Source organism: Equus asinus, chromosome X (assembly GCF_041296235.1).
Source record: "Equus asinus isolate D_3611 breed Donkey chromosome X, EquAss-T2T_v2, whole genome shotgun sequence".
NCBI lineage: Eukaryota > Metazoa > Chordata > Mammalia > Perissodactyla > Equidae > Equus > Equus asinus.
This window is the reverse complement of record NC_091820.1, coordinates 103,664,072-103,674,389: the sequence shown is the minus strand read 5'-3', so window position 1 is coordinate 103,674,389 and position 10,318 is coordinate 103,664,072.

Here is a 10,318-nt window from a genome sequence, read left to right as displayed (position 1 = left end):
CTTGGCCAAGTCACCATCATATCTTGCATGGATTACTACACCAGGCTTCTAACTGATGTTCTTGCTTCTACCCTGGCCCACCTTAAGTCTATTCTCAGCATGGAAGCCAGAGTGATCCTATTAAAATGTGAGTCAGATGGCATTCCTCTGCTCAAAGTCCTCCAACAGTTCACCATCTCCCCCAGACATCATGACCATGACCTTCAAAGCCTTACATGACCTGGCCCTGTTCCCTCTCTTGACCTCATCTCCCTACCACTCTCCGCCTCAGTTTATCCTTTCCAGCCACACAGGTCTCCTTGCTGTTCCATGACTACACCAGGCACTAGCCCACCTCAGAGCCTTTGAACTTGCTGTTCCTTCCCCTTCAAATGTCACCTTCTCAGTGACAGCACCCTATCCCAGAATTGCAAACCCCACCCTCATTGTATACACTCCCTATCTCCCTCTCTGCTTGATCTAACATAGCATTTATTACAATCTAACATAGTATATATTTTGCTTACTTATTTTGTCTATTATTTGCCTCCCTCACCTCCCCCAAAATGTGTGCTCCACAAAGGCAGAGATTTTTGTCGATTCCTTTCTATTTTGTTAACTGATGTTCTCCAGAGCCTATGACAACGCTATAGCTGGCACCAAATAAATACTTGTTGAAAGGGGGAATGAGTGAAAGAAAGTAGAGGATAAATTATTTATTGATGACATTTGATCTTTACTGAATGAACTAGCTCAAACCTAGGATCTCATTCTAATTTTGGATCAAGGCAGTTAAAGTGGTTAAAGGTACAGCTGCTGGAGTACGACAGTCTCCATTTACAAACTGCGTGACTTTTGACAAGCTTGTTTAACTTTCCTGAACCTCAGTTTCCTAATGGGACACGTAAGCCTCAAGTGAGATAATTCATTGAAGTGATCAGCTTATTAGGAAAACAGGTCATAGCATGCTTTGCATGTTTCAACTTATAAGCGGTATCTAAAACAGTCAAACTCTTAGAAGCAGAGAGCAGAACGGTGGTTGACAGGGGCAGGGAGGAGAGAGAAAATGGGTGTTCCTAATCTATGGGTATAAAGTTTTAATAATGCAAGATGAACATGTTCTAGAGATCTGCTGTACAACATTGTGCCTATAGTTAACAATATTGTATTGTACACTTAAAAATCTGTTAAGAAGGCAGATCTCACCTAAGTGTTCTTACCACAATAAAATAAACATTAACATTAAAAAAATAGAGACCCAAAATAAAAAAATCAAACTGAATAGCTCCATAGCTATAAAATAAATTGATTCCTTAATTACAACTTTCCCACAAAGAAGAAACAGTGTGCTTCGCACGTGGGAAGAAACAAAATAGTCAAGGGGGCTCAAAACCATTAGGACCATGGGTCCTAACTTAGATCTCCAGGTTGAATGAACATCTGTCCTAACTGGAACTAGGCATCAGAAGCCAGATTCTTTGACTTCGTATGCAAATTAGTAAACAATGCAGGAATTTTAGCCGTGATCTGGATTCAAATCTTAGCTTCATCGTTACATGACCTTGACTGAGTTATTATCTAACCCCTTTGAGACATAATTTCCTCATTTCTAAAATGGGAATAAAAATAGCATCCTGCCTTCAGGGTTGTTGTGAGGAGTAAATGAGATAAAGCATATTTAGCTCAGTGCTTGGAACATATTAGTATTATAATTATCACTATTTCAATAGCTGTCATTCAGGCACATATGCATTTATTTAGGGTTTAAGGAACTCTAATGCCTAAAAATATTAGATACTGTGTAAATTTTTTTTAATGTATGAAGGAATTCAAATTTGAGCCAGGTTGATCTGCTTATTAACATGTACCTAGAGGCCATCAATGGAATTTTGTTTTCTTTTGCACTTATGGACTGTAATACAGAAACCAAATGCACCTTTCAGGAGAATTAGAGAGCAGGAGATTGGTGAGAATAATATGGTCAGCATTTTTATTTATGCTTCTGAAATGGCCAAAAAATGGATCAAATCTTTAACATTTCAGGAAAAGAGATAAGACCAACAAAGTACAGAGGAAGGATCAAATGTTGTTCTATAATTAGAATATTTTCAAGTAAATTGAAATCTCTCTGACATCAAATATATATTGGCAATGAGAAGGAGGAGGTGGAGTCCATTTTCAGTAAGAATTCTTAGTGGTCTAGTCTCCTTGATGTATTAATATTCAACTGGTACACAAATATTATTGATACAAAATTGTTTCTGAGACTGCCCTTATGTTGCCCAAACAACCAGAAGATGTAGTCAGTACAATGAAAAGGCCACTTAGAACTCCTCGCTTGGTTACATATAGTCAAAACATCTAGTTGATTTAATTTTTCACGTCTTAGCCAGTTCCTTGGGTGACAGGCAGACAAAGCTTTTCTTTTTCTTTTCATTTTTTCTTACTCTGATGCTTTGCTTTCAGAAATGGAAACATCTGACCTTCAAGAGATCACAATCAATTAGTCATTGATGCACAGAGAACACAGAAAGCTAGAGAAATTTTGAATGAAACCAAGACTGCCAACCTTCAGCTTCGGGAATAGTTCTCGATGGAGAATCAGCTCACTCTGATTCGCACATAATCCATTCTTATTTTTATTAATAAGTGTACCTTACATATGAATAGCTTTTTGTCCCCTTTTCTCCAAATGAATCTTCATATACATTATCTCATTTGTTTCTCAGAACAACTCCTTGAGATGAGCACACTAAGTAAAACTCTCCTCCTATTTTATCTCTCTTTTTTGCTGGGAAGGTTTTGCTCTGAGCTAACATCTGCTGCCAATCTTCCTCTATTTTTTTTCTCCACAAAGCCCCAGCATGTAGTTGTATATTCTAATCATAAGCCCTTCTAGTTCTTCCATGTGAGCCACTGCCAGAGCATGGCTACTGATAGACAAGTGGCGTGGTTCCATACCCAGGAACCAAACCCGGGCTGCCAAAGTGGAGCATGCCAAACTTTAACTGCTAGGCTATCAAGGCTGGCTCTCTCCTCCCATTTTATAGATGAGGAAATTCCGGCAGAGAACACGTTAGTGATTTCCAGAAGGTCACATGGGTGTCTAGTGATAGTGTTTAGACTAGAACCCAAATCTCCTAATTGCTGATCCAAAACCTACACTAAACCACAGTGCCTCCTTATGCCATGATTGCTTTACACATTTTCCTGAACCTATCCATCATGGTGATCCTCACAGAAGGAAAAAGTCTTTCTGATAAAGCTATACAAAATTATTTGAATCTTTTATGCTTCCTTAAATTAAAACTTATTCTTCTTCCCAGCCTCCCACCATCTTCCCTTCCCCACTGTCATTCTCTCAGAAATTCATAATGCAACCGCAAAATCTAATAAGTAATTTGCTTTAGGCATTAAGGGCCTTCTCTCAAAAGTCTCTCAAATTTGTTGGTTCTTCCCATTTAAAATATAATTATTTCCTAAATGTGATGTTGTATACTGGATGGAAGCCAGGAACAGAAACGGGGTATTAGTGGAAAAACTGGTGAAATCTGAATAAAGGCTGGAGTTTAGTTAATAGTAATGTACCAATGTTAATCTCTCTCTTTTTTTTAAAGATTTTATTTTTTTCCTTTTTCTCCCCAAAGCCCCCCGGTACATAGTTGTATATTCTTCGTTATGGGTCCCTCCAGTTGTGGCATGTGGGATGCTGCCCCAGCGTGGCCTGATGAGCAGTGCTATGTCCACCCCCAGGATTCGAACCAACGAAACACTGGGCCGCCTGCAGCAGAGCGCATGAACTTAACCCCTCGGCCACGGGGCCAGCCCCAAATCTCTTAATTTTTAAAAATATGCTATAGTTATATAAGATGTTAACATTAGGGGAAACTGAGTGAACAGTTTATGGGAACTCTCTGTATTGTCTTTGCAACTCTTCTATAAATATAAAATTATTCCAAAAGTGTATTAAAATATAATGGCAAGGTACAGTCACTTTGAGATTAACCTGTAGTATATCTCACCTGTAACTATATATTTTTTATCATTATCAGTACCATATTTTTACTTTCCCTTCTACTTTTCCCCTCTACTTTTTGTGTAAGTCTCATGTGGGTGGGTGGTGGGAGGAGTGAATCAAGACAAAAAATAGTATCCCAAAATAATTTTCAACCTCACTTTCTCCTTTGAAATACCTATCCAGCTGCCAGCAAATGCTTCCTGGAGCTGCAGCGCAGGGCATCAGTCTGAAGAATAAGCTTTGGATTGACATTGAAATTTAAATTAAAGGAGCAGAAAGCAACAGCTGGCTGCCCAATGGCTCAAGAAGATAAACAGTGACTATCACGTACTGCCCCCTCCCAACAAGCTGCCTGGTCTTTTCCCAAACCAAAGTTCATAAGGCATAGACTGAGGAGTTGAAAGGAAAGATTCCCAAAGCAAAACCATCTTCAAATAATTTTATAAACGATATAAACCACCTTCCTTCTTCTTATAAACATATTTCACACCCAGTAATCTCCAGTAAAATTCTTCATTTCCAGCATTTTGCCTCTAAGTGGCACTTGTCAGTATCATGAGGTACTTAATTGTGACAGAGAAAGGGAAATATGTTAAGAAATCTAGATTGGAATTGTGTTGGCACTAACGATGGTGTAACTTTAGCAGAGTCAATGTTCTTTAGTAAATGGGGAGATAATCTAAAACACGACTAAAGGATACTAATAGTAATGCTGAGCCAGGAACCACATTCCTTCTTAAACTTCTCCACCCATCTATCCTGAGCAAAACTATCAGGAGAAAGAGGAAGAGAAAATAGGCTAAGTGATATACTGTATTTTTACTATAAAGACTCAGCTCTTACAAGACAAGTCTTTTTAGATGCTCTTTCAGTACCCAGGCTCAGCTGCAGGGAACCATCCCTACTCTCCTCTTTCTTTCAGATCATTCCTTTTGACCAACGAATGCTGTCCCTAGGGTTTGATTTGGTAAAAAGACTTTGAGGTTGTATCTGCGTTACTTTTGATATATTGACCAATGTGTGTTTTCTGTTATTCCATTACCTCTCTCCAATTCAGGCTCAGTCACTCAGAATCAGCATCCGCTGCCTCAGAGTATGGAGAACACAGCATAAATGATGGGAAAAAGAAAAGAGCCAGTTGTTGTTGGCTTTTAAAGTTCACACGGAAACAAACCATATCATGTAAACCTGGATGAATAAGCTGTGATATTTTCACATGATGGAATATTATACAGCTGTCAAAATAAAAATGACCTAGAGTTACGCACAACAATGTTGATGAAGTTAACAATATAATATTAGGTGAAAAAATGAAATCCCAAAAGATTTTCATAAGACATGACACCCCTTTAATAGACTTAAAAAGACATGTAGAAGCAATAAAATTATATCAAAAAGAAAGTAAGAGAATGGAATGGGATTCAAGATAATGGTTACATCAGGTAAGGCTGGCAGGGGTATAATGGGAGGGTGGAACATGTGGTTAGATGTAGGTTACTGTTAGGTTCTAACTTTCTAGCTTTTGTTTTGAGTGGGGGTGTTTTGGGTATGTATTACAATTATTAAAAATAAATAGCTAAATCAAAGAAGGTCATGTGTGGACCAATGATGACGGTGTTTCTTGAACAAGGATTATGATGAATCCACTTCTGTGAACTTAAGGACTCATTTAAAAATATTAAATAGCAACAAATAAACTCGTAGCAGAGATAATTATTTGAGAGCAACAGGTTTTGAGGTTCCTTATCCCTTAGCCTGAGACTCTGGGCATAAGCTGCAGAGGCGGGGAAAAGAGTCTTCTGCACTCCCACAACAATATAAAGATCTTCCAAATGGGGGAGTCAGAGAGGAGGCAAGGAAGCTGATAGTGAGTCAGCATAGTGAACCCAGAGTGGAAGTCCTGTGTCTGACACTTCACTGGGAGGAGTCCTGGGGGCAGCAGAACTGTGGACTTTCCCAGTAGTTCAGGGAATCTGAGAGGAGATTGATTTTGTAGGCCTGGGAAGGACACAGGTGTAGTTACCCATAGCCCACATTATGTGGGATAGGAAGAAATGTCTACAGAAGGGCCCGAGGGAGCCCTACTGAATTTCTTGCAGATCCAAAGAGACAAGAGGGAAAACTTTGTGTCCCATGGGCCTGAGGAGCATGGAAGTAGTTGAGAGACAGCTGGGTCTGGAGAAGCCCGTGGTGAAGAAAGGACAATGCAACAGTGGCCTGCTGGAATCCATAGGCAAGGACCAAAAAGGCTGCTGAACCTGCAAGCAGATGCCAGCATCACTCCCCCTACCCCATATGTCACAACCCCATTTTGGGCAAACTCTGGAACCTCCTTAGAACTTAGATACAACTCAGGAGAAAGGGGAAGGACCCGAAATGAGTGAGAAGACCAGAAGTGACTAAGATGGAGAAGCTACTGGCCTGAAGGAAGACTTGATATAGAAATTAGGTTTAGTTATAGAAGATTTAAGAAAATTACATTTGTTACACAACTGAGCTTGTGGCCTGATACATGAAACCCCTGTGTGTATAAGCTGCCCAGTCAATCCCTATGGCTATCTTGGAATGTGAGCTACGGAGGCACAGCATACAGATTAGCCTGGCCTTTGCATCATAACTGGCCTTTGGCAGATCTCCGGGCTTCAGTCTCATTTATAAAAAATAAGAGCGGTAGCTAGAACCCAGGTCAAGCTCTGACCCTATAAATAACTCACCATGCGACATTGGACACGTCTCTTTCCTTCTTTGGCTCTCTGGTTCCTCATCTGTAATACAAGGGAATGAAATGAATTCTATATGTTCCTTTTAGCTTCAATAATCTATCATTTAACTCTCATATGGACTTCTTTGGGCTTCAAATGCACTAAATGCAGCTAATATCCACTGGTTTCACTAAATATTAATATGAAGATAATTCTTATTTTCTTCTAAAAGGTTTACAGTCAAACTGGGTTTGTACAGGGTCATATATCCAGACCTATAGCCTGCCATTCAGATGGCCAGAAACAGCTGAGATGTTAATGTTTAACCATGAATAACCAGGAGGATTCCTCTGCAGAGTTAAATACAATTTTTGTTATTTTTCTAAATATTATTGGTGTGGCTGTCTCTGCTTGAGAACAGTTTCTAGGGTCATGAATATAATCAGTCAGCCCTCTTCTTTTAATCCAACCTCTAAAGAGAGAAGATGAGTCTATTTATTTTTTTAGGAGTCTGTGTATAATTTTTGGCTCCCTGCCTATTCTATTTATTTGCCTATGAAACACCATGAAGATGGGGAGGTGGAGAGAATGAAACACGGTGGGTACAGATCTGGTGAGCTAGGAATCTGCAGATCGGGGAGCCAGGGGATTCGCTATCAGGGAATGTGGGGAAAGGAAAATAGTATGCAGTGGTGTATACCAAGACATGTGTAGCCACATGGCCTGCAGTTGAATACATGGAGCCATAGATGGATGGAATACTGAAGGGTTAAGAACACAGGTCTTAGAGTCAGACAGACATGAATTTGATTTCTGTCTGTAACACTTACAAGCTGTGTGACCTTCCTGATTTGTAAAAGATGGGATGACAGTAACAGTACCTACCTTATATGGTTGTTCTGAGGCCTAAATAAAAGAATACAAGTAAAAAGTACTTAGCATCATGCCCGACACACAGTGAGTACCTAATAAACGGTAGGTAGTGTTCTGATTATTAATAATAATCACAATTCCACAGAATCCCAAAGTTAGAAGGAACCCCTGAGATCACTTAACTGAGCCTTTTGCTTGTACAGATGAAGAAGCCAAGACCCAGAGAGGTAAAGGAACTTATCTGAGGACACACAGCTAACTAATGACAGCACCAGGACTGGAGTTTGGTCTTCTGAAGGGGGTTCCTAGGATCTTTCTCCCCATGGCACATACACACTATGGTAGAATTGTGATGAAGTTCACCTAGGTCCTTTGTGTCTTTCCTCCCCTCCTTTCCCCATTCTGGTCCGAGTACAAAAGCTGGGGTGATTCCTATTTGGGGTAGATTTCAATCCCTCAGAGCCAGTGTACCCTTAGGGAAGATCATGGCAGGCAAGAGTGGCAAGAGCAAGTTCCTCAGCAGCCAGAGATACCTTGTTCCACACATACTTCCTGCACGCCCACTGCAGGCCAGCCCCTGTACTAGATGCCTTGCTCTCTACCACAGGGAGCCTGCAGCAATGTCAGTGTTCATGGCTCCAGGACTGCCCTTAGGAGTGAAACAGATTGTTGTTTTTCTCATGAAGATCACATGGTGCTTTTTTCAATAAGTTTCTCCTCACCACCACCACCACTGAAATTATTATTTTTGATGTACTTAGGGTGATATCCAAAGTACTTAATTTCGGGTCCAGCATAGGCAATAACCAACTAGAAGGGATGCCAGAAGGCCCACTGGTGCATGGTACTGAAGCCTTTCTGCTGTGCCAGCCTAATATTAGCTCTTTAGCTGAGGACTGTGGGGAGAGCCCAAGGGTCCCAGGCGAGGGGGAGGAGCAGTGAAGGCTGCAGAGGACACTTGGGGAGTCATGGGACAGCAGCAATTTACCCAGCGGCAAGGAAGTAGTTCAACGCTTTAACAATGGTACAACTGCACCAGAGCGTACTGCTAAATAAATGTCAGCCTGGATGTACTCAGGTAGGGCCTTAGGCCTGGGGTCGACAAAGGGAAACAGCCAGAGCTGGGCCTGGCACTCTAGAAGCTCACATGTTAGACAACTTTGCCCATGCCAGGGTTCTGAGACAGCTGGGCAGAAGCACTGAAACTCTCACCTGCTGACAAGTGAGCACTTTACAGCAACGCGTTGGTCCCAAGGTTGAGAAGTCTTTTTGCTGCCACTGTCTAGGCCTTCAAGTGCTTTGACTGGCAAACAGTTTAGGAGCCTTTAGGTGTTGTACTTACTTTTAGTTGAGGAGTCTTCTTCACCATGGATTGATCTGGTATTGTTTTTGAACAGGAGCTAAAAGGAAAGGCACTGACCTGTGGGGGACACTAGCATATTTTTAACCCTGATGATTTGCCACACAGTCACTCTCCTTCTCCTTGTCTTATGTGGTAAGGTGTTCCAAGAAACTGCAGAAGCACTGGATCTCAACAATGACTCTCCAAAGGCATATTTAGCCCATGTTGTTTTGAAAAAAGTCAACCTCATCAAATGGGCTGCCTGAAGATGATAATTAAATTAAATGAAATTAATCCCAAGAACTACTATTATGGGATTGGCTGATTACATAGGTAGCTAAGACCCACTAACTACCATTTTCCTTGCTGGACTCAAAAACGACATTTTTGTTATGTATGAATAAGTAGTAAGAGCAGCACAGCCCTGTCCACAGAAGGAACTCTTCTTTATGTGTAGTGAAAATTGAGGGGCAGGACAGAGTCCCTCCGTGTGCTCTGGCCTGATGACCTCCCCCCTGAATGCTCCTTGCTGTGCTGTGCCACAATTAATCAAGCTTTCTAGGTTTTAGTTAATTTCAGGACCCCAATAAATTGGTTTATACTGGCATTAGTCCAGCCGTGATAATTTCACAGCCGTGTGCTTGGAAACTGCTGCAAGTTTGCACAGGACTTAGCAAGCAGAGGGCGGGGGGAGAAAGCATAAAAGAAACTCTTGTTTGGCTTAAGTTCCATTAATATTGGGGAAAGCTGAACTCTAAGTGACAGAAAAACATGGCTGAGCACATGGACTTTGTAGCTGGGAGTGGGTTTCCCTGTGTTCTTTATACCCTCCCCCAACTCATGGTGGATTTGAAAACAATAAAATTAAATAAACTCAAACCACAGTTTGACATTTCTCTTTGTCTGATTGTTCTCAAGTTTTTGTCTCTGATTTCACAAGAGCCCCTTGAGGAATAAGCACTGGAGCCCATAATCTAGTAAAAGGTTCATTTGGGTTTAGACTTTTTATTTTTAAAGATATGATTCTTGCAGATTTTTTTTTCAATTACAAGTGGCTTTTATGACTGAGAGGTTACCAGGAAAATTCAAAGGCAGTGAGGGGAGGGGTCTCTAATGAGACTAGACATTTGGGGCCGCCTAGGTAAATCAGCTGCTGTGGAGAATAACCTCTACTACCAAGTCTTGCAGGCTTTCGGAGGCTCGGCAATGTCTCTGGCACTTGGGTTCCAGAATGTCCTGCAGCAAGAGAAACATAGGTTGGAAGGGGCCAAAAACCTGAGTGAGTGGGCATCTGGAATATGATTTTACAATCAGACTGCTAGAGCTTGAAGGAACTTGACAGATCATGAAGTTCAACTCTTGCATTTTACAGATGGGGAAACTGAGGCCCACAGGGAAGGAAGG